This window comes from Aythya marila, assembly GCF_965140915.1.
Source record: "Aythya marila genome assembly, chromosome: Z".
Lineage (NCBI taxonomy): Eukaryota > Metazoa > Chordata > Aves > Anseriformes > Anatidae > Aythya > Aythya marila.
Window position 1 is genome coordinate 51,028,634 of NC_139080.1, and position 23,812 is coordinate 51,052,445.

General features: G+C 37.0%; 1 long non-coding RNA gene across 5 annotated transcripts in view; it reads right to left on the bottom strand.

Moving 5' to 3' along the window:
* Positions 1-23,812, bottom strand: part of LOC309889714 — a 37,519-nt gene that overhangs the window by 8,514 nt on the left and 5,193 nt on the right. Inside the window, exons 1-3 of one of the 5 annotated variants that reach the window (XR_014319308.1) lie at positions 12,440-12,692; positions 10,704-12,057; positions 5,704-6,155 (exon numbers count right to left, since the gene is read on the bottom strand). This is a non-coding gene — a long non-coding RNA (uncharacterized lncRNA). Of the gene's footprint in view, positions 1-3,366; positions 3,825-5,700; positions 6,156-10,703; positions 12,058-12,439; positions 12,693-23,812 lie in introns of those variants that run through there. The other 4 variants (XR_014319309.1, XR_014319306.1, XR_014319307.1 and 1 more) reach the window with 4 other exon arrangements.

Sequence of the window (23,812 nt, forward strand, 5' to 3'; positions counted from 1 at the left end):
GAGATTCTAGGTGACTGGTCAAGGACGACAGACCTTCACTGCATCACCAAGGATGGGTGCATATGGGACTTGTGTCCAAGCATGCATATGGTCTTTGGAGTGATGGCACTTAGGAGTATAACCAATGGTACAGAACCAAGTATATTTCCTAGTAACTAGTTTTAATAATGATTTCTCCCTCTTCATCTTCAGAAAAGGATATGAATGTAGGAAGACAAGGGAACTAAGAAGTAGGAGAAGTTTAATAGTTGTGAAAGAGCATAGTCTTCTGACTTGTTTCACAAAGGAGAAAACTGAGGCATGGAAAGATGACAGCTTCAATCAAATTTATTGTGTGTAAGTGGAGGTGGATATTTTAAACATACAATGCCCTTTCAGTTTTCATTTCTATATTTTTGTTCCACCCACAGATTCATCTGGGAAATTACTAATAGCAATGGCAGTCAAATTCATTATAATCTTATAAGCAGTGGGAGCTGAAAAAAGGTTTGTAGTAATGTACTTGTTTTTCCCTTGCTTTAAGTTTTTATCTTAGAACTTCAGATTGCATTACAGATATTAGTTGTGGGTCCTTTGTGTAGCTTTTTAAGATATGTTGGCAGGACAAGTTGCTGTATAATTTATTGTATTCCTGAACAATGCCTAAATACTGTGGTTGGGTGTTCTTTTCTTTTCTTGGGGTGTTTCCATATGTGCTCTGAAAGTCTTTAAATGCTTAGATAGTGACTCACCTGAAACCATTCAAAGAGTTTATCACTGGACTATGAAGATTATCACACCAAAATATTACAATAATATATATATACATGTATATATATAGCCCTGTATCTTTATATAAGTTAGAATCACTTGTTAGAAACATTTTTCTTCCTAAAAATATTTTTGAACTCTTTTTTTTTTTTTTTTTTTAATGATAATTTTAGGGTGACCTGAATGGATGGTTCCTGGGAAACATAAGAAAATTTAATGTTTATGAAGATTCAAGCAGTCACCCACCTACGTTTTAAATAACATAGACACAGTTCTGATTAGTCTGTTTAAGAAACAAACAAACAAACAAACAAAAAACACAGTGGTAGACAGAGGTTTCCATTTTTAGGGGAATAAAAGTACTTAGAGGTAGGGAAATAAGAGACTGAAAAGCCTGTGGTTCTTTAGAGAGGTCAGATAGAAAGGGACTTGGTAGATGGGTGCAAAAGTGGTAAAAGGCCATGGAAGAGAGAAAACAGAGAGGTACTGTCTACTTTTCTAATAGAATAGGATAATCAACGAAATTTAAAAGTAATGACACACAGCATAATTAACTTGTTGATGCAGATGTGATATGCTTAGTAAGGTGGGAAGAAAGGACTAGACATTTTAATGTCCAGTAAAAACATCAGCAGTTTTCAGGTAAAATAAAATTTTAAAGATCTGAATATGTTTCTGTCAGAATATAAGCAATTAGAAAAAAATTCTTCCCAGATCAGTTTATTAATTGCTACTCTGAACTTCCCCATGCTCAATCCTGACACTGGCCACTCTTAGAGGCTATGTTTTCAGGCAGTGTTTGCATTTTCTTTCTTCATATAATGCTTTTGGTTCTAGGAAAACATCTCTGTTCAGAGGCAGGTGGTGGCTACTTGGTTAAGAAAAGAAGGGAATTAGCAAAGAAAGCATAATGTCTGATGATCTTGCTCAGATGGGCCACTGGGACCATAAGCCAGTCATTTTGTAATAAAACAGTTCAGAGATCTTTTATCTTAACTGCCCAATACCATTGGCAATGCAAACGTGCCCATCAGGTATCTTTATAAATTCTGGAAAACTAATTTGGCAGCTCAAAATCTGACTCAAATGATGGTAGGGATGTTCAAAAGAGAATCTGTACTTTTGATTTTATTCTCCCTTGATAAAAGATGCATAAAACTTGAGCTGTACAGATATGCTCCTGTTTTGATCATTTAACCAGTTCATATCTTGAAGACATCCTGTAAACAGTTCATCTAGACCAAGAGGGAGAATGACTACTGTAAGTACAGCTCATTTCTATCCCATATGTCACATTGTAAAACTCCTGTTTTATCCAGTTTCAAAAATAGCTACTTCAACTGTGTCAAAAAACATATGGCAAGCATCACCCCCACACATTGCAGCCTATTGTCATCGCCCATTTATGTCAAAGGGAATTAATATAGACACTCCTTAATCTTTCAGAATGGACTGGAAGGAAATGCAGTAGAAATACTTCCCTGCAGCTGTCTCTGCGTATCCTCTAATTGTGAGATCTGGTTATCTTCTTAACTAGAACATCAAGATGCAAAAATCTCTAGATTTGCCTTTTGGTGTTGCTGAATGTTTCCTGTTATCTCTTTATTCTGTCAGCACACAATAGTTTTAATGTGTATGGTATGATCTTTTAAAATAATTTTGGTTTTAGTGTTTTTGTTTGTTTGATGTTTGTTTTTGTTTTAAGTGGGAGTGATAACTGATTCTTCATTGCTTTTGTCCTTCTGGTTGACCCCATAATTACAAATGTCACATTATTCTTTGTATGACCAGCTACCTCATGTAACAAAGACACATCTTGGAACAGAACGTACTTCCGTTCTATCATTGTCTTGATTGATTTACAAGTGAAATTTCAAATTCCTATCTAATAACTTCTCCTAAAGCTATTGAAAGTGTATTGTTTTACATTCTTCATCTTCTTTTACTTCTGTCTTTCATTTTGGCTTTCATCCAATAACATAGTTTGTGTTTTAGCAGGTTGAACGGTATCAGATTCCAGATGATAATATTCAGTAGTGCTCTAGGCCACTGCATTTTAAAAATTTCTTTAATGACTTGTAGTGTATTAAAATAAACATGTGTAATATATATATTTAATTTACATAGCTAGACCACCAACTTAGCAAATTATGTAAGCATGCATTTATCTCATTTGCTGTTCAGTGAAGCACTGAAAAGAGTACTCAGCATTAAAGTTGTCCAGATCCACTATGGTCAAGCAGCTTGTTTAATCACCACGTGAAAGAGAGGTAGATTGCTACAAGAGATCCCTGTTGAAAAATTATTTTACAATTCGGCAATGGAAAAATAAGGTAAAAGAAGTTAGCTAAAGAGGAGTTTCAGAGTTCTGGATTGAAATATTTCATGTTTCACCAGACATGTTTAAATGTTTTTACTGGAGTTGTTTATTTAGATGTTCTTTTTTGGTAAGAAAATGTATTTAATAGAAACTGAAAATAGAACAGAGGAGTGGTCCTTACATTTAAATTCCCTGAATTTTTTTTTTCTAGCATTTGAGCCTAATTGTGAGCTATAGTCAGTGGACTCCATATAAGATTATTTTAAGATTCACACAATGTTTTTTGTATTTTATCCTACAGCGTCTGGTCTTCAGATAAACATATACTGACACATGCAACAGAACTGTCCATCCATGGGCACTGTTAGTTCTTTATTTTGGGAGAACTCCTGGTACATTTTAAATTATAATTACAACTATTAAAGTAAATTATAAAGTAAATTATACACAACGTGCTTTGTGTGAAGGGGAATATAAACTTCAGAAATATAATATACAAAACTTTTTTTTTTTTTTCAAAAGTCTTATATATTCTAGAACATGGATTCAACCAGTACTTTGCTAATTTGCAACTATTCTATTTGGGTAGGCTGTTAATATACCAATTTTGTTGTTCCAGTAGGAGAACAGGTGTTTTCTTGTTTTATCAAATTAAATAAGTAAATGCCAAATATGGTAGTGCTTGTCACTCTGCTCATTCCTTGGCTTGCTGTCAAGAGGTTGATGAAGTGTAGACATCTCTGGCATTTGGCAACTATATACAATAAATGGTCTTGTCAATTTATGAAAGATTACTGTGGTGTCTTACACTAAAGTGTAAGCATTTTTAAATATGTAGAAGATCCTATTAAAGTGTTTTATTAATGATATGATTACCTGAAAACTTAGCAGCACTGTGTAAGAACTATGACTTTCATGTCATAATCTGAACATTTTGCATACATTCACATATTATGTTTAACCCAGCTATTGCATTGCTCAGATTTCTGATATATTTTTTTTTTTTCCAATGGAAAAATAAAATGTATCCATTTGTTCCCAAAGAAAAGGAATGACATTTAGCAAATACACCAGTTTAACTTTAAAATATTATATACCATAATGATTTTCCCACTAAGGATAATGAAATTAGAAAATAACTTCATATTAAAACTGTTCTGTAAACTATGAATACTTTGTATAACTTTGCATTTCTGGATAAAATTACTCTTTCAGTAAATAATGTAGTTTTTGTGGATTAATGAAGATTCATTTAAGGTAACTGACTAACAAATATGATTCACTGAGAGTTCTACAGTACAATGTTTGTTTTTTGTTTATTCACTATTCACAGGAAGGAAAGGTCAGGGCCAAAGGCAGAAAGTTTAGAAATCTAGGACAAAAAGTTATGGTTCATAATACATTTTAAATTTTTGCAGCTGTTGCTGTTCCTCTTCTGTACTATCCAGATGTACCCAAAAACCACGTTTTTAATCTGGGAAACATCACACTGAGCATTAAGCACAACCGAAGACACTCTTGATTTCTTCACCTGCATTTTGACTTGGACACAGGTCAAATTTCAAAACTATTTTTTACCAGTGGAGTCAGACTGCAGATATTAGGAAGAACACAATGCTGAGATAAAACAGATTCTGCTGGCTATTTTTTCCATTATTCTGTTGTGAGATTGTTTCAGTTCTAATTTATATTTATTTTGTGCTGCTTTTTAAATCTGATTAATAAAAATGGACTACAACTGAGTTCCATGACTTTTTTTTTCCATTTAAAAAAAAGGTCAAAAATTATTATCAGTATGTTTACGTTAATCATACCATCTCTGTGATAATATAGTGACCTCTGTGCAAGTCCTTGTCAGGTTTGCATGCTGGGTTTGTTGTAGATACTTTTTTGCTTTGTTTTGAATCTGGCTCATGGGTCTGTAAATTGATATCAATAGCTTTATTTTCCTAAGATTTATTTTCTGAGTTTGAACTAGTTTTTCTTCTAAACAGTAACTTTGCAAAAATAGCTGTAGAGTTTCATCACAATACACTTATCTAAACATATGCTGGTAATTCATTGATACTATGGGTAAATAGAGAAAATAAAATATCAGCCCTTTTGCATTAAAACTTTGCCTAGGAAATGGGATCTGAAAAAATGTGTTTTGCATTTATTATTCAGGAAAGTGGGGGGTTATTTACTTATCACAGAATCACAGAATTGTAGGGGCTGGAAGGGACCTCAAGAGATCATCAGGTCCAACCCCCCTGCCAAAGCAGGTTCCTTGGAACACGTTGCTCAGGTAGGTGTCCAGATGGGCCTTGAATGTGTCCAGAGAAGGAGACTCCACAGCCTCCCTGTGCAGCCTGTTCCAGTGCTCTATCACCCTCACTGTGAAGAAGTTTTTTTGCATGTTGGTGTGGAATTTCCTGTGCTCCATCTTGTGGCCATTGTCCCTTGTCCTGTCCCCACAAACCACTGAAACTTACATCTGTTACATGTTGTATCTCTCTTAATTATGACTGTTAGTCTGATTAAGGTCATACAGTAGTAGAAAATTATAATAGAATCACAGAATGGCTCAGGTTGGAAGGGACCTTAAAGATCATCTAACTCCAACTCCCCTGAAATAGGCAGGGATGCCACCCACTAGATCAGGTTGGCCAAAGCCCCATCCACCCTGGCCTTGAACACTTCTAGGGATGGGGCATCCACAGATTCTCTGGGGAACCTGTTCCAGTGCCTTACTACCCTTACAGTGAAGAATTTCCTCCTGTCTAGTCTAAATTTGTCCTCTTTTAGTTTAAGACCCTCATCCTGTCATTATTTACCTGAGTAAAGAGTCCTTCTTCACCATTTTGTAAGACCCCTTTTAAGTATTGAAAGGCTGCACTGAGGTCTCCACAGAGCTTTCTCTTCTCCAGGCTGAACATCCCCAGCTCTTTCAGCCTTTCTTCATAGGTGAGATGCTCCAGCCCTTAGGTGAGATGATCCAGCCCTCTGATCATCTTTGTAGCACTCTTCTGGACTCACTCTAACAGGTCCATATCTTTCCTGTGGTGGGGACCCCAAATATGGATGCAGTTACTCCAAGTGGAGCCTGACAAGAACAGAGCAGAGCAGGACAATCACCACCCTTCAACCTGCTGGTCACTTCTCTTTTGATGCAGCCCAGGATGCAGTTGGCCTTCTGGGCTGCAAGCATGCACTGCTGGCTCATGTTGAGCCTTTCGTCTACCAGAACCCTCAAGTCCTTCTCCACACGGTTGCTCACAGTGAGCAGCCTTCTCCCTGTCTGTACTTCTGTATGGGATTGCCCCGACCCCGATGCAACACCTTGCACTTGCACTTGTTGAACCTCATGCAGTTCACATGGGCCCACTTCTCCAGCCTGTCCCAGTCCCTTTGGATGGCATCCCTTCCTTTGGTATTGACTGCACCACTGAGCTTGGTGTCATCTGCAAACTTGCTGAGGGTGCACTTATATATTTGGCAAAAATGTTATAAGCAATGTAGGTAATTGTATGTCAGTCATTTGTTATCTTCTTAATTTCACTAAAGAAATGCTGTACTTAGATTTTTCATGTCTGGTAAAGGTGGTTTCTGGTAAATTAACAAAGGAGTATTACCACGTAAGTCAAATTATTATCAAAAAATCCAGGGTCCAATTGGTCTTCAGAGAACCATTTGTCAAACAGACACTTCCTCAGGGGTATTTTGGCTTGGGAAAAGAAACAGAGGAAATTCTTTCCCAGTAGAATCATAGAACCATTAAGGTTGGAAAAGACCTTCAAGATCATCTGGTCCAACCATCACTCTACTACCAATGTCACCCATTAAACCATGTCCCCAGGCACTGCATCCAACCTTTCCTTGAACACCCCAGGGACGGTGACTCCACCACTTTCCTGGACAACCTGTTCCAATGCCTGACTGCTCTTTCTGAGAAGAAATGTCTCCTCATTTCTAACCTAAACCTCACCTGGTGCACCTTGAGGCCATTCCCTCTAATCCCCTCACTAGTTATCTGTAAGAAGAGGCCAACCCCCAGCTCCCCACAGCTTCTTTTCAGGTAGCTATAGAGAGCACTAAAATCTCCCCTGAGCTTCCTCTTCTCCAGACTAAACAACCCCAATTCCCTCAGCCGCTCTTCACAGGACTTGTGTTCTAGGCCCTTCACCAGCTTCAGAGCCCTTCTCTGGACATACTCCAGGGACTCAATGTCCTTCTGGTAGTGAGGGGCCCAGACCTGAACACAGTACTCGAGGTGCTGACTAGTCCTGCTGGCTACACTATTCCTGATAGAAGCTAGGATGCCGTTGGCCTTCTTGGCCACCTGGGCACACTACTGGCTCGTGTTCAGGTGAGCATCAATCAACATCCCCAGATCCTTTTCCTCTGCACAGCTTTCAAGCCACTCTGCCCCTAGCACTGCATGGGGTTGTTGCGACCAAGGTGCAGTCTCTCTTTTCTGCTCTTTCCCTGTCAGGGTTAAGTTTGTTTCATTTTTTCCTTCTTTCTCCAACTTGGTCAGTAAAGCCAGGTCTCTCTTTTGCTCCCCACCACCATGCATACAAAGCCACCAGCATAAACATAACTTCTAACATAGCCTTTCTATGCCTATACATTTACTGATTGTATTCCTCATTTCTCCTTATGGGTAGTCTGTTGTACACTGCAGACCTAGTCTGAGTGAATTATCCAAAGACAACAACAAAACAGTCTCTCCCAGAACTTCCACTTGAACTTGCTCCAAGTGCCAACACCCTGCATCTTAACTTTGGCAAAGCACCTTCTCCTTCTGTCCTTATTGAAACTCTTGGAACTTCCCTATCCCAAGTATTCAAAACATTGGATTAACCACTCAAGTTAAAGGTTAACTCTGAGAGTCCTTTAGTTTTGCAATCCCATTATTTGAGGAAATTCCTTTATTTTACTGAACAGAAGCCTCAGTTCAAATGAAGTGAATGAATCCATTCAGATGAGGTGCCTTCACTTCCCAGAGCCAGTCTGAAATTGGTGGAGAGACCTAAGCACTTCTAGAAGGCAACTGATCTGAATCATTCCAAAGAGGGTTCTGCCTCCTTCTATTAGCTTGGAAGAGAAGATAGGCTAGCTAAATTCTTAATTTAGGCATCAGTAAAGTATGTAAAATTAGGTGGGTGGTATTCAAACATAAGACGTATGAATGCTAGGAATGATACCTGCATGAAGACTCTGGATTTCAGAGACTATAAGGCAAAGAAGACATTTTCCTGTTGCACAGGTTATGAGAACAGAGCTGTTTTAAATGTACTACTAGAGAATAAAACCTTTGCCTGTGTATTCAGTGTGTCTAGATTTCTTGACTCTTTTCCTCTCTTGAAAGGAAGCAGTAGATTTATAGAACTGACTTCCAATTGCTGAAGAAGACATAGAGAAGTAAATATGACTAAGAAAAAATTCAGTGGACAAAGATAGTAGGAACATTAACTGGAGCAGGAAGGGGTGAGAAAGGAAAACAGATTTTGAGAAGGTGTGCAATCGTTACCTTGGAGTATGAGAAATTGACTGCACTAGTGACATTCATGACATATGCTTGTCTAACCTGTTAATAAAACCTGCAGCAGTAGACTTCTCACCAGTTCTTCTTCAGTTGTTTAACTAGCTTTGACACTGTGCATTTGGAGGGCTCACCTGAGCAGATATTTCTATCTGCCCTATGCTCACAGGGCAGATAGTTCTGTTCCTCCCATGAAAGCTTCATTGTTAGTGTTTGCTCTGCCTTTACATATCTAGACAATCTTTCACCTAGCCAGGGCAGGTGTAATGTTGGGCTTATTCAGTGTAGCAGATACATGTTCCTGGATCAGTCTTTACATTCTTATCCAACTTGTCAATATGTACGTAATATGTTTTTATGGAATTTTTTTTTATCTGTACCACGAGTTGCAACATGTAAATGTTTGTGTCTGCTGTGCGTGTATGCTGTTCAAGGACATTTTTGAAAAACAGGATAAGACTTATTAACAGGCTATCTCCTGGTCACAACAGAAGATAGCAATGAATTTAATAATATAAATTGTAATGGTTTATGAATAAGTACTGTAATTTTAAAGATACCTAGTTTTATCACAGCAATGTTGCATTTTCTGAAGAGATCTTTCTACAGCTTTTTCAGAATTAAATTGTTGTCATTCTCACTTATGTCTTCTTGATTTTCAAAATGTATATTTTCTATTGATAACATCCATGGGAAAATAGGTACTTAATTCTTTGTCTTCCCCCCCGTGTGTAGTAGGAGATGGGGGCTTGTATTTGAGATACTGTAATATGGAATAGCTGTAGTATTCTTAGTTGTCCTCAAACTGGGCAGAAAATTTACACACCTGTCTCCCTTCTTTTGCTTTAGCTAATTAAGTAAAGCTGAAGAGATAAAACAAAAGCAGACCTGAACTTCTGTCAGAACTTTCCGAAATTCAATAGTTGTTATCAAAACATTGTGTAAACATTATAAGTTCACAGTTACAGGTTTTGTTTCAGACCCTGATTACACTTGAATTGTTTCCAAATTATCAAAACACAAATTAATACATACCTAATAAGAAAGCTCACTTTATGTTATCTACACTCTAGTCTAATCTCAAGACGTTTAGATAACTGTGATAAATATCCCTTTGAACTGAACCTAGCCTATTTCTGAAGGATTACAGAACACTGAAGTCTATGAAAGCACTAAGTACAACTGCTCTCAAATTAATTAGCCTTCCATATTTCTTGAGAAATCACAAATGATTTCCCAAAACTTAGAGGACAATGTGGATGTATATCCACATTGGCATTACTTATTTGTTATGGGAGAGTAGCAGTTGGTGGTACTTTATTGAGAGTAGACAATATAAAAAAAAGAGGACTTACTGTCTTAATGAGGCTAGATAGAACAGAGGATTTTTCTTACACTGTACAAAGCAGGCATCTATTAATAGAAATCAGAGCCTGGAAGATATCCTCTAGTGTAGTCATAAGCAATTCAAAAACGTAATTAACAAATAGCCAATGGATGTCATTTGCGTTTTAGGCTATTAAAACCAAAAGGCTATTGTTACGGCTATGAAGTACTTTGATAATTTGCACTTTGGGGAATACAAGATTTTCCTCAGAGTTTGAAATATGCTGGTTATTAAGTTTCAGTGGAAATTAGATTAAAACATCATCTGTATTGTCAAAAGCTAGAAATCTGTATCAGACAAAACAGATTTTAGTGTACCTCTCAGCATGGACTGAAATGCTATTTTTATTCTTTTTTAATTTTAAGACTAAATCCAATCTTTGTGAGTTGTTGATAGCAAAATTGATTAATTTCAGTAGAGCAACATCAAACTACGTGCTGAAAGAGTAAAGTTGTTAATTTTAAAATGTTCTATAAATAAAATCCCAAGAGTGAAGAAAACCACAGTTCTGTTTAATTTATGGCATTTCTGTTCAGGAGACGTAAAATTCTGTGTCAGAAGGTGAAGCGTGGCTTTGAGCAAAACATTTGAACTTATATTTTTAATGCATATTTAAGTTTTGCTAAATAGAAATAGAATTACTTGGTGCCAAAATGTTGACACATTCTAAAGCATTTTCTTTTACAGGAGGGTAAATTACAATCTATAAAAACACTTACTTTAACAATAAGAGAGCCAGAGGCAATGTCGTCTTTCCCACACATTCATGAACTGATAAGTACTTCCACATTTCTTTTCACCTTTGGAGTGTTGAGTTGTTTTCTGCTAAAAATGTTAAAAATGGAACAAGCTATCACACATACAAACAAACCATTTACAAATATCTGTCAGGCAGGAGTGTTAAGACTTTATATGCATTCTGCTGGGTTTTAAACATTGGGTTAGATTTGCTATATTGGTACGATCCAAATATGAATGCTTTCTTTGGCATATCACGATGAATTCTGATATACTTCAGCAGAGCTCAGAGTTACATATTTAAGAGAAATGTAATACAAATATTTTCATGAATTGGTATAATTTACAATGCAGGAATATCTTTTCTGTACATCCAAGTACTCTAAAGCAGAAAAATGAATTTTGAGGTTTTATTTTTTATATTTTTCCTACATGTGTGAATATATTTATAGTATTAATAAGTTACATTTTAATTATCAGACACTAAAAGATGATAATTTTGTGGCATTTTGCATATCAATATGAGGACACCATATAGCTTCACAGGAATTTTGCTTTAATACAAAATGTTTAAATCTCTTCTAATACAACATTCATAAAATACTGTGTGACCATAACGTAATGGAAATGTAGACACCAAGAACTATTCCAGGATGTGTGAATGCTTGTGTCAACTGAACATTATTCTGTGAGCCAGTAATTAAACATTTACAGAGGGAGACAAAAGAATGTACCTTAGGCTGGGATCCTTGAAGCTGTGTTTGTAGAAATACTAAGGGTACCAAACTATTCAGGAGACATTCAGTCGCGATCAAGTTAAAAACAACACTCATATTTTGATAGCAATATTGACAATAAAATGGTGCTACTTCAAGTAACCACTGTATGGTTCCTGCCAAAGGCCTTAGAGCCGTGCACCCTTAAAAGGTTCCCTTGCTGCCAGTATCAACATTTCTGAACCTATGCACCTATCTTTGCTTTACAAGCACCATGACTCTAATCTCACTACATGCTCATGGGGCTGGACCACCCAAATTCTCACAACCCTATGGATGCATGAAGGAGAAGCAGAAACAAGTATCTGAACATTTGCATGAGGAGGAGTAAACAATTTTTTCATTCCTGTTGCAGCAACCCTTCCCACGAGGATCAATCTAGTGCTAATATGAACAAGGTGGATCTGCAGAATCACTTCACAGAAGACGTTGCTGAGCATTTTTGAACTCCCAGCTTGCTTGGATTATGCTGACATTGCACCTGCGTTGGATGGAATGGTTCCAGTCATTTTGAGTTTGTCCCAGTCTTCATATCAATTTAGTTCCACATTCAGAAACTCTTTTTTAAGCATAAACAGGTTTGTGTATTAGTAAAGTGCTTGCAGGCACGTATAGGATGCGCAACATTACAAGAACAGTTTTGAATACTACACAATGCTTGTTCATCTTACTGGCTGCAAACAGTACAATGCACACATCAGAGCCTCCAAAAGAACTTATGATATAAAGCACTAGAGAAATAACAATACAAAATTCTACAGGTATAAGCAAGGCCCTGTTCATGTTTACTCTAGTCATTTCTGTAACAAACAAAATTAACAGAAAGATGAAGAGAGGCTGACATATAAGGTGTAATAGCAATTTCAAGTTTCTTTCTCATATTAATCCAGCACACTTTAGAATTACTCAGATGACTGTCTGCTATCATTTGTGTTTTTTACCTTTTCATATTTAGAAAACACTGATGGCTCCCCTGGACTAAAAAGCTTCTTAGAACCAAACTTCAGATAGTTCTAAGGCCCCTGAAGTGAATTATTCAATTAGCTGAAGATGTATCACTCCTCAAACCAGTTTTTCTGATGTTATGAACCATACATCAAAATGTTTTCACAAAGGTTAGATCCTGGAGAAAATGTGCTACAAAACAGGAAGGGGGCAAAAGGAAAGAGTTCTGGGAATTAAAATGCAGATGACAGTAGTTTTAGATGGATTTAATTTGAATCTTGGCCAGATGGGATGTGTCTGATGTGCAGCTGAGGCTCATGATAATCTAGTTCCTGGAAGAGATGAGGATTAGGATTACCCAGGAATTTTCTGTCTATTTTATATGGCCATGAAATAGTCTTTTATGGGAGCCACAGCTGCACTATGCACAAGCAGTACACGAGCCACAGGCACGCTTCCCACTTCCCTTATCATCGGCACTCTTACAACATGGCTGCCTAACTATTACTTAACAGAAACATGAGAGGAGACAGTTCCCTAGTAGGTGAGAGACAGCAGAGGACTCATGCAAAAAAACCTTGGAATTAAAGGAATATGTGGGAGGAAGCCAGTATGAACAAATGATAGGTAGGGTTTTTTAGCAGGTTCAAACTAAGCTACTTGAATGATTACTACCAACAGGAAGGGATCACAAGCTGATTATCTTGGGACACAGACCTATCAGCTGGCTGAATCAGATTAGTCATAAACTCCTCTATTAAGTTTTTCTTCTGAGCGCATGCTCACTTTATCGTCTAAAAGCCCATTCCTCTGAGAACTAACTCTCCCAAGCAGTGTGTTGGAACCACAGCTTCCAGTGGGATGCTGAAGATACCAGTGCCTGCAGGACCACCTGGAGTTAGTGGTGCAGGCTTGGGCTACCCTTATTCTAGGCTACATCCTAGAATATAAACAGATTAATTTAGAAAACAGTGTTTGGGCATTGTGGCCTAGTTTTTCAATAAAAGCCCAAAGCAAAATCCATACCTGCACTCAGGTAGATTAACTGCCAGCCTGCTACCTGCTTGTATTTTGAGTTTTGAAAAACATAGAAGTGCCTGCATATGTAATTACTCACTTTTCTGCTTTGCAGATGTACTGATGTACAAAATGTTTGTAAAAATCTATCTAGTGTCCAGTGCCCTCCCACTTAATACTTCTCTGTGAGATGTGGCCATATGTACCTGACACACATATTAATGTTATCCCTTTGGGCCTGCTTCCAAATTCTGAAAGTATGACATGGGAAACACACAAGAGACTATGTAACTTGAAACAAATCTGCAAATGTTTCATATTACACACATCCTCCAATTAGCTTTCCTTCCCATGATATTCTAGAAAAAAAAAAACACATGTAATACAATATGTAAATTAACTTGAAAATAATTGCACGTGCTAACTCGTTAACAGTGAAAAGCAAGAAGGGGGAAAGTTACAGGTCAAGAATAGATGTGTAGTGCACCAATTTTCAGTGCTCTCTCTGTCTTTTCTGTGGCATCTAAACCCTATGTACGTTGGAATAGATGTTCTATTTTAAAACACTAAGTAAATATTAAACTTCTACATTCTCTATCTTATTGTTTGCATTCTTTGACACTTGGCTGCAACTTGCTGCAACTTTCTCAGATGAAGTCACTTTTTAGCAAGATGGCAGATAAATCTGAAGTAACACAAACAGACAAAACTTGTAAAGACATTTAGGAAATGTCCTTTTCATGTGCTTCTTGCTGTGAGCACTTTTAGAGATCAAGTGATTCTAGCATTCTTCCAACTACAAGCAAAAAAAAACCACATTGCACTCTGTGGATCTGCTAAGCTTAAATAATCAGCTTCTCTCTCTCTCTCTCTCATGTTTTTGTTTTCTTTTGTCTTGTTTCCCTATAGAAAGCAGGGAAACCTGTGGCAAGCATATGCTTTATGATGGACTTAAAGGCTGTACTGTTGAACTCATTACTGAGGCTCTGCCTGATTCATGCTCTTTGCCAGCCATTTTCTAAAGAGACATGGTAGCTCTGTGAAGCTTTCTTTTCTTCATAAGTATATGGTTTATTTATTGGTTGCTATACTTTTATTTTATTGGCTTAGCAAGGTCATGATTCAAAGTCATGATCAAATGGATGTTTGCTTTTTTCATTATTGGTAAGGCATTAATTCTCTCAGTTAATGTTTCAATAATTCTTTTCAGTTAATGTTTACCTATGAAGGTAAGGAAAACCACGTATTGCATTGATTTGGGGATATCCCTGGGACTTCCATATATGCATCCAGGATTCCCTTAAATATGCATTGCATTTAATGCACAAGATGTTGATAGTGTTTTGTAATTGTCATCACTACAATTTTGAGGTAGAAAGCTAAGCCTGAAAACCAGGAACAATATATATAAAAAAAGAAAGGAACAGCAGATTGTGAACAAGTAGGTGTTGTTTCTAGATTTACTACTGTCTTTGAGGGTGACCTCAAATAACCATTTATGTCAAAGCTTTCAAAGGCATCCTCTGATTCTGCAAAGTCAATAAAAGGTATATAGGGATTGACTTCTTATGATGAGGATCTAGGATACTGTACACTTCAGAAAGAGTATCATAATTCAGTATGGGAAAATTTAAATGCTATTTAAATTTAAAATTAAAATCCCCAATAAGCTCCGGTATTAAACAGAGTTTTGAAAAAATAAAATAAAAAAATCTTCTAATCCCCATTTTAGTTCTCTTGCCAATACATGCAAAATCGTCCTAAAACAGACCATAAATAAAAATTATGAAGTCAATTAGTGTGTTTTGAACATCTTCTGCATAACAATGGAATTAATGGCAAATATCTTTAAGGAACATTGTTTAGTCACAATGTTTTTTTGAGAGATCACAAAAGCTATTCACTTACAGACTGATTTATTTTAATTGCTGCATAACACTAATAATACAATAGTATGCTTATGAATGAGGTTTACTGTCCAATAATTAACTTCAGAAAAAATGAGGTGATAATTCAACTACTACACAACAGTTCATTTTTTGATAGATTTTATTGTATTAAGTACATCTTGTCTTTTGCATTAAGGCAAGGGCAATAATATCAAGAACTATATAGGCATAGTTGAGTTCAGTTAACATTTTTCCTGTCTATATAGCAATACTGTGCATGTTTGTACGAATATTATAAAAAAAATATAAATATACCACTGATGCAAGTCATTTCTCTGAACTTCCAAAACATTTGCTACCACTGAGTTCTAACCACATACTTGAACATTAAGCTACTATAAATTTTACAGCCTGAAGTTTGAAAACATTGTCTCTTCCGTAATCCAGCAAACCAGTGTGCTAAATTTTGTAAGTGATTCAGTCTACCAAACAATACCAATGAAAAATAAAGTGTCTTCCTCTGTTAGTGTAAATTGCCAACAATCAGTAACAAATTTTCCTCCTCCATATGAATGCCATTAATATCTTCCAGGGAATAAAAACCATGGCTTCGTTTTTTTCTATTCTTCACAAATATTTATAAATTATTCTCATATCTGATTGCTTTGTGTTTGTCTGCAAGAACTTTATGGCATCAACAATTAGAAAGACATCTAATCTTTTCTCACTTGGAAGTAAGAGAGAAGAATAACTTAAGCTTCTGTTAACAGTCTCTAGGGTGGGATTTCTTACCCCTAACTTTAGCCATCTAAATTTAAACATCAATTTTAAATTGTTTAATCTGATACAATGAGAATGGAGAAAGAGATTTACCTCTAAGGTATGATTCATGCCGCCTTAAGGTAGAAATCTAAGATAGGTGGTAAGTGCTTTTCTTTCCACTTAGAGAAGGAATATAGATGATGAATTTATACAAGACACCTAACTTTCAAACAGGTAAAATTATTTGAAAGAAATCCAAAGGGATTTATTTCAAAGAAACGTACTCCAGAACAGGAAAGGCACAGAAAAAAATAGCAAGAAATCCAGGAAAATTATTATTACCTGATTATTAGACTACAAAACTAAAACGATAAAATAAACAAATAAATAAATAAATAAAATTCTGAAACTGTCCTTGAGAAAAGAAGAAATAGTAAAATTCCTTTCCAGCTTTCTCTAATAAATGCCCTAGTTTCAATGTCTAACAGTGAAATGTCTTAAGGAACCATGATTCATCATCGCTATGATTGCATTACTGTATTTCATATCCTTAAGCTTACTTTGAGTTTTACACCTATTCAGCCAGTGGCCAGAGACACGATTTAGTCAATTTCTATCAACCATCTGCCTTGGACTTCTGGCCTGCTTGGAAGAGGAACCATGCAGGAACAGTATTCAGATAAGGCTAAAAAATTCTGCATTGCCTGGAAAAAGAGCCAAGTCAGGTGTTGAAGGGCAACAGGACTGACACTGAAGCTCAGTGCTAGAACTAAAGGAGAAAAAGGATGCAGTGATACTGCCTCAGTTCACTTTTTGAGAAAAACATTCATAAAATCTACAAAGCTGGTACCTCTGGAACAGAAGTGGTGGAGATAACAGTAAAAGCAATTTTTGCTTTGAAAAAAATAAAATTAGCTTGTCTCACTTCTTCTATATATTCTCAGTTCCTAACTTCAGAGGCATTCCAAAGAGGCTTTTGGATGTAGACAGACTCCCCATGGTATCTTCTGCTTGTTTCCTGCCTGTGACTTTTTCTAAGATCCTGGCTTGTACTCTGCTATCCTCCTACAGTTCCTTATGGCACTGTTTTAGTGCTATCCAAAAATACATGTGCTCCATAAAGAAGCTGCCTATTTGCTTGAAATTGATATTGGCATCCTGAGTCTTATTAGATTGTACCTTCAATTCATTAAATTTCCTTCCAGAACAATACTTTTCTAATGTAACAATCCAGTTTCAATGAGTCATTTGGCTAGATACTTCAACCCAAACCGTGCCAAATTACAGGGTTCCGCTAGAACTAAATCTCTCCGTAATTTGTGTATTTTTTCCCCTCCATCTATGAGTTGTTACACATGGACACTCATTTGCCCAGTGAAACTACAATAAAATTACTTCACAGCTATGCAAAGGGTGTGAACATACTCAGGGCTACACAGCATATTCAAATTCATAGTCCTGGTGCTTGTGTGTAGCTTCTACTAGACCGCACTTCCTATTGCCAATGTTTTATAAAGTACAACACTGTTGACCAAGGATGCACAGATATTGAATTTGGACTTATAGAAGAGTTTTAAGCTTTTTGTGTTTTCTTAAGTTTCACACGCTGTTCTCCTTTTGCCTCAGTATTATGCATGCATGCAAGCACACTAATACCTTTATTACATAACTGTTCAGAAATGCTCCTGCTTCACAGGAAAGATGCATCTCATTCACACACCTTATGCAAACAAGATGCGAATTGTTACACAAGTGAGGACACGCAACGTGAAGTTTGGAAAGGCTGTTGAGGTGAAGTTGGCATGGCCCTTCCCTGGGCCAAAGAGTGAAACCCTCCCTTTGGCTTGTTTTTCTGTTTCTAACTGACAAGACATTGCTACTTCATCACTTGTGGGGAAGAGCTGCACCATGAGAAACAGCACCCAGTGCAGGTTCAAAGTTGTGTTGAACACTACTACACATACTTTTGGGTAAGGGGATTCAATGCTGACTGGATAGCTTGTAAAGAGCTGACCCAAATGATGTTACTCGTAAGAATACACATATGGGTTAACTTACAGTCCTGTGAACCTTCATGCTTGCCCTCACCTTTGCCCCAGTCTGAATACAGCTGTAGAAAAGCAAGCTGTTCTGCAAGCAATGGAATGAATGAATTGTGGCTGATGCTTGTTTTTCATTTTTAAAAAGATATGTATTCTTTCAGCTGGAGACTTCACACAGCTGGGGCATATAAGCAGTTTGTCTCAGGTGCAGATTTGCAGAATAAATCACATGTATTTATTTATTTACCCCTCCCCCCCCCCCAGCTGGAGTTTTTCTCCTTTAAACAGCCTATTCACAAAGCCTTTGAGAAATTAGTGATTCAAAGACCTCTGCTTAATGCTACATTTATGCTGAAGGTATTGGGGTGGAGAGAGAGGCAGAGGCAGAGAATGTGATCATGTTTTGACAAGAGGCTGGACTGTGGTAATTCCAGAAACTCATTTTTATTTAATACCTAAATGACAGAAACCGAAAACAAATTGTATTCTCAGATTTTCAGGCACAGAAAGGCTTTAATCTTTAAATTGAGTCAAAAAGCATTATTCTCTAAAAGAGCACTAAGTGAATAAACAATGTTACAGGTATCAGTAGACTTGTAAACTATGAAAATTATCTCAGGTTAGAATCTTAGCAATTAACATCTATGCAGCTTTCTTTACCAGAAAGCTGCTTAAATTCATTATTCTAAGGAAGTTTTTATTTGCAGCAGAAGACATGTTATAAAACTGCAACTTGAATTAAGTCACCTTTACATTAATTTCAGTGAATATAATTCTTGAAAGAAAAGAGGAAGTATACTGAAGTAAGAGTGGAGAATAAACAGAGCAGGTAAGATGCTGACACATGCATTTCCCTATCCCTTCACTGTTCCCCCTCCCCCTATCTATCTCTGGTGCTTTTTCTGTAATGCTCCTCACTGCAGGGCAGTTTAGGAGTGTTTTGGCAGGGAACAGTCTGCTTATTCTCCCTGGAGACTGTGCAGAGATCATAAATCTTCCCTGGAGTTCTTAACCCTTATATGTAACTGACAGCTTTAATCTTCTAGGTTACTAAATTTGAGGAAGAAGTAGTGCCAGCATGTAGGAAAAAGGCACACGTATTCATATCAATGGGTAGCCAGCCACGCGCTTTTACATATTGTTACTTAATGCACTTTGGGAGCAGAAGTCTGTGACGCACTTTGCATGGGATGTGTCTGTTTAAGACACACTAGTATTGCAACTAAAACTGGTGATAGAAATAGGTCATCAAACTTTCTTTTGTTGTGGAATTTCTTGTTCTGATCGCATTACTTACTTCCACCCACTTTTCCCTATATTCTATTATAGTCCTTCCCCTCTATCCTCCCTTCCCTCTTACTCTTGGCCCAACTGGCACCACTGTCAGGCCTTCTACTGTTCGAGTTAAGAGGGAGCCAGGTCCTCATAATAATTATTACAGCAAAGTGATATATGAATGTTTATTTTATTTTATTTTATTTATTTTTTTCAGAAGAAGGGAGATGACAGACCTCTTAAGCCAATCAAGTCAATTATTTAGACAATAAGAACATTATGTCCGACCCTTTTTCCAGCTGGCCAAATAAACTATATGAGAGAAAACCTACCGTTACTAACCTTACCTCTCACATATCTTCCAGTAACATTTCTGTTTTACACAGCACTGTTCCACACATAGTTCAAAGCATTTTAAAGAATGAGCAAACATCCTGCACATAAAACAGAGAAAATAAGTTACATGTTTCAAGTGACATATAATCTTATTGCTACAGCTAGGGAAAGATTGATGTCTCATGTCTTCTTGTCGCACCAGTCCAAAGCTACAAGAATCATTTCTGAAAGATACCGGAATGCTGACGTACAATGCTTGGGGTTTTTCCACTGTTTTAGCATGCTTGGCATTAGTGTTAGACTGACTGCATGATTCTGAAGATGACAGAACATTGTCTTTTTTTGGTTTACAGGGTTTTTTCTTCTCTTTTACATAAGGATTGCTTTCACAGCACCGATTGCTTAAGGAAAGTGCTATCTAAATGTGTTTGACTGTATGCAGTCATCAGAGGCATGTTTGGCAACTTTCTGTCAGAATCCAATAAATATACAGCAATTAAAAGAGAGATTATGAGAATCTAGTAGGCGGGCAAACAAGTTTCCAAAAAGGGCAATTACCACATAAAGTATTTGCCAGCATAATTTTTAAAAGAATCCAGCAGTTATAAACTGCTGTGATGCTCTACTGTTTGTTAGACATGATAAAAGCCCCTTTTATTCTGAGTTCAGAACTGGAAACGTGAAAATTTATACAGTGGTGATAAGGCAGACTATCAGGTGTATCCCAATATTTCCCTTCAACGCATTCTGAATTATCAACAAAACAAATCCATACATCATGACATTTAAACTTGGCTCAAAATCCTACAGTGACAAGCTAGACTGGATATGGTAGTTCCCAGTTAGAGGGCAATAAGTGGTACTGTTATACAGCTTGCCCTCTTAGGTGCTATACAGATCAGGTAACAATCAGACAATTACACGTGGAGGGCTTATCCATGATGTACACAGGGGAAACACGCAAATAAGGTCTCTATTCATGATTTTACAAAAATAGACCAGAAGTTGGTCTACAGAAACTTTCCAAAGAACAGTAAAAAGGTAATGGATCATAGTGTTCTCCAGCTTTGGTCTAAAAAACCTAAATGACGCCTTTTTAGTGTCATGCAACATCTGGTACAGCTGTAGATAATTTATGCTGAATGTCTGTTGAGTTCCCAGAGTTCATTCAGCCTGATTCTGTGTAACTCTACCCACTTCTGTGGGAAGTCACTGATGGGAAATTGCCATGCAGGTCCAATTGTATCTCCATGACAGCTCTTAGATGTATGAAGTACTTTTGAGAATATTTCATTTATAGTCTTAAAACAACTTAAAACAGAAGTTGAATTCCAGTCTACAGAAACATGTAATGTACCATGCACCAGAATAGCAGTCATGACCTTTGAGTTTTTTAGTATTACCAGTAATATATATATTTTTAGGAAGGTGCATCCATCTGCTTTCAGAATTTAAAGCTATTCCTAGAAAAACAGTAGAAAATGGTGTATTATTTACTATGTGTAATTAAGTTCTTGTAAATGAAAACATCAGAACATCAAACTAACTTTTCAGAAAATGGGTAGGATATTTATGATATATATGTAGTTTAGAAAGGACAGTCTTTTCCAGGTTACATGTGGGAGGTTTTGGATGTTATCCAGGATGACTCAGTTTGTCTGGCTTTTCTGAGTCTGTGACAACCAAAGTGACGTAAACATGAATTACAATCATAACATGCCAGTGCTGCTTTTTAAGGTCTCCACTGTGCCTTACAGCATTTATTCTCCTTTTAACAGTACAAGTGGCCTTAAGACACTATTTCTCACTTTACCAAACAGCTTACTGCTGTAAGTCTAAAGCCAGCAAGCTCTTCTATACATTGACAAAAGCAATACAAGCAAATACATCAATCCTATTTCTTGTCCTAGAATACAAGCACCCCAGTTCCTTGAGTTTTTTGAAGGTTCATACATTGTTGTCAGCTCTTGAAGACCTTTTATTTCCAAAACTCTTTGGTAAATACTTTTCCATACATGTAACCAAAATGAGAGAGCAAAAAGCATGAGAAGTATTCCAACCCACATACACTGCTTAAGTTGCTCCAGGAAAAAAGCTAGAGCAAAGTAAGACTATTGCTTCTGGCTCTCAAGACTGACCACAGGAAATTCTGTGAACAAAACTGTTAGTCCACAATATTAATATTTCCAGTTTCTATAACTCGGTGCTGTTAGATTCTTTTTCCATAAACTGTTCTTAGGCTTCTGCACTGTGAGACATCTGACACTGGCACTGACATCACGGAGTAGCTGTCTCTTTAACATCATAATTATTCCATCTGAACAATGACCATGATAAAGTGAATGCCTTCATCTCACTTCATTGAACAATTTGGAATTTAGTTCCTGAAAATTAAAATGTAAACACAGAATTTTTAAAAAACAAACAAGCAAACAAACAAAACAAAACAAAACAAAAAATAGTTAACAATAGTTAACTACTCAGTTTCCACTCAGTCTTTTAAGGTATTACTAAAATCCCTGACAAAGAGGCTTAGGTTGAAAACTGGGTTCCTTTGTAATTATTGTAAGTCCCACAAATTATATGGCCAATGGAAATGGTCCATGTAAGGGAACTAAACTATGAATCTCAGGGAGTGAAAATGTAAAGCTATTACATTACTTTATGAAGCAGTACGTCCACATCCCAGTTGCAACAAACCAATCTTATCCTTGTTGATGTCAGCAATGTTTCAGGTCTGTGCTATAACAAACAGTTACATGGAACTGAGGTGCCCTTTAAAACACAAAATTCAACCTCACCCTTCCTCCCTCCCCGTTCAAGGATAGGCCTTTTGTTTCGGGCAGGGACTTTGCTGGGGTACTCCCTAGATTGGAAGGAAACTGCAGTTTGTTTTTGGAACTTTTGCCTTGAAATTTCTCTGTCCTTCCCCAGCTCCCTTTCCTCCTTCTCAGTTCTGTGCTTTTAATGAAGTAAGTTCAAAAGGCTGGTGGCTGACAGTTTCTGAAACAGGTGGCTTGTAAGATAAAGGCCTGACACTTTTTTTTTTTCCTGTTCTGGTATGCCTTATATCAGCAGTTAGTAGCATGCCTCAAGTCAGATATGCAACTGCTTTTAATATTTGAGATTAAAAAATTCTGTGATGATCTTTTTTATATAAGGACTTCAAAGGAATGTACAAGAAACATGTAACTGTTCAGCACATGTGAAATGTGAGTGTAAGACATCAGATGGGATTATCATTAAGTTCATTGAGATGTTAACAGAGAAGGGTTTTATATCTTTTCAACACCCTGCATATACTGAACATCAGGAACCCAGTTCCCCTTAAGTTAGAGAAAAATATTTTTAACTGTATGTCCAACTCAACCTCCAAATAATGTCAAGTAAAACACATGTTTCTACTGCTGTGAAGCTCTGTAGGATGCCATAGAAATAATAGTCTTTGGAGATGAATTTGAAACACACACACACAGTAAAAATGGTACATTAACTTGCAGAGTATCTGATGGTTACATTACTACACCCACAGCAGGGGGAAGGAGGAGCTGGCTGCAGTAGGCTACTGCTCAGCTCTGCAGGAGCCTGTGATTCAGTAAACTGGTGCACCAGGAAAAGGGACACTGGAGGAGAGTGCAGAAATTTGTAGGGCAGTGCACTGTCATCCAAATGCACTGCCACAATAAATTATGTAGCATTCTTTTTGGTAGCCAAGTATACAACAAATAGGCCAGTGGGTGATTCATGTCACAAGTCAGGAGTACTTCCCAACTGGTATCTAACTAGCAATTTACTTCTTTACTTCAAAAAGATTTTTTCCCACTTACAGAACAAAAATTTAGAAGAAAAGCATTGAAAACAGGAATAAAAACAGAAGAGTTAAGACTTAGAAGAGGGAGGAACTGAAAAACAAGACCAAGGAACTCAATAAAACAAAATAAAGTATGGCGTTATGCTAACATACTGTGACTCTGGAGCATCCCAAACACAGTGGGACTCCAGATTAACAGCCCATTCAATAGGTGCCCCTGCCAGTGTTATCACCTTG